This window comes from Meriones unguiculatus, chromosome 18 (assembly GCF_030254825.1).
Source record: "Meriones unguiculatus strain TT.TT164.6M chromosome 18, Bangor_MerUng_6.1, whole genome shotgun sequence".
NCBI classification, from domain to species: domain Eukaryota; kingdom Metazoa; phylum Chordata; class Mammalia; order Rodentia; family Muridae; genus Meriones; species Meriones unguiculatus.
In genome coordinates this window covers 74,259,128-74,261,231 of record NC_083365.1, presented here as the reverse complement: position 1 = coordinate 74,261,231, position 2,104 = coordinate 74,259,128, and the positions used below count along the sequence as shown (strand labels likewise).

At 42.2% G+C, this 2,104-nt stretch overlaps 1 protein-coding gene across 9 annotated transcripts in view; it reads right to left on the bottom strand.

Moving 5' to 3' along the window:
• Positions 1-2,104, bottom strand: part of R3hdm1 (R3H domain containing 1) — a 131,361-nt gene that overhangs the window by 21,924 nt on the left and 107,333 nt on the right. The gene's annotated exons all lie outside the window — the stretch shown is intronic.

Sequence of the window (2,104 nt, the reverse complement as noted above, 5' to 3'; positions counted from 1 at the left end):
CAATCCCTCTCCATCTTATATTTTTGGGCACACTCACTGAACCTGAAGCTCAATAATTCCACTGTGCCAGCAAGTCCCAGGGACCCTCCTGTTTCCCTCTCCCCAGCACTGAAATCACAGGTGTGTATTCTTTATTTTGTGGGTGCTAAAGATGGACCCGAGGACCTGATAATTGCATAGGAAGCAGTATATACTAACTGAGCCATTTCTCTACTACTCAAATATATTTTTAACAAGAAAAAAAATCTGCCAGGAATGGTGGTAATACCTTTAATCTCAGAAGATGAAAGCAGAGGCAGGCAGATCTCTGTGAGTTCCAGGCCAGCCTGGTCTACATGGCAAGTTTTAGGATAGCCAGAGCTACATACTTAGACCCGGTTTCAAGAAACAAAACAAAACAATAAAATCTGAATTCCAAAAGAGAGAGTAGAGGATGCTGCTTAGGAGTGTATGGCTTCGACCTCCCCTATCAGTGGACTTGGAGAGGGCATGGGAGGAGATGAGGGAGGGAGGGAGGGCAAGATTGGGAGGAATTGAGGGAGGGGGCTATAATTCAAACTGTAATTAATATAAAAGAAATTTAAAAAAAGAATGCATGGCTTCAGAACACACAGCGTGTATTTCAGATGAAAGTTTATTTTACTCATCTATCTAAAATGGTAGAAACACGACAAAGGAAGCTTCTATTCACAGATGGCCACAATACTTCCTCTAACCATTTACCCAGTGTTTGGATTCCTCATGAGAACTTGTAAAAAAATGTATGCTATGGTACAAGCTTAATGCTTCAATCCTCAGAACTACCAAAACTCCAAAAAACAGGAATTATTTTCAACATCCAGTTCCATTTAAAAATCACTGTACTGAGCCAGGTGTGGTGGTGTGGGACTTTAATCCCAGCACTCGGGGAGGGGGGCAGGGGGAGAGCAGAGGCAGGCGGGTCTCTGTGAGTTCAAGGCCAGCCTGGTCTACAAAGTGAGTCCAGGACAGCCAAGACTACACAGAAAAACCCTGTCTCAAAAAAAGAAGAAGAAAAACAACAAAATCACTAGACCGATGGGGTGGTGGCACACATCTTTAATCCTAGCACTCAGGAGGTTGACACAGGTGGGCTCTATAAATTTGAGGCTAGCTTGGTTTACAGAGGGAGCTCCAGGACAGCCAGAGCAACACAGAGAAACTGTGACTTAAAAAAAGCAAAACAAAACAAAGAAATGATGCTATCAAAGCTATAGTTATTTAAAATGACATTTCTCTCAGCAGACTGAGTTCATAAAAACCAAGGGCTGATCTCCATTACCCGCATCTTCAGCAGCAGCACAGACTGAGCTGCTTGATGCTCTGGATTAGATAGTAAGACCAGAGTCCTGTAGAAGGCAGTGGTTATGGCTTGGTGCCAACCCTGCCTGTCTCGGTATGGGGAAGTTTATGTGACTGGGTCAAGAATGCATGCTACTGTAGAAGACACACAGAAGATCAGGGAGAGGAAAAGACACAAAACCTATTTTCATGGTGTGTTTCCTTTTTGCAATTCCTGTGTATTATCAATAGGCTCCAAAGCTAGCCACTCCTGACTACTTTCCCTTGACAAGCCCACACTGCATATATAACTGCTTACCTCCTTCCCCATCCTCTGAATGGCTTTACAACTCATTTATGCCTAGATTTTCCTTTTACAAATAGTTGAAGGTTATTTTAAAACAGGATTTTTGTGTGTCATTCTGGCTAGCCTGGAACTATATAGATCAGGCTGGCCTTGAACTCACAGAGATCCACCCCTGCCTTCTGATGGGTGCACCACAGAGCCCACTAATTGAAGATTTCTAACTTCCAGTCCAAGCCTTTCACATGCTCACTGCTTCATCTGTGATATCCCTGCTACTAGTCTATATAACAAGATCACCAATTTGTTTACCTATGTTTAGACAGAATCGATGTACAGTTTCTCAGCACAGTAAGTTTAATTTTTTTTCTATTTGAATGAAAAGAACATTTCCACTTTTTTCCTAATATTGTATTCCTTGGCTAGGGAAACCATGAGGCTAATAAACCAAACCCATTTACACGTCATTTGCTATACTGGTTACATTTTATGTCAGTTTGA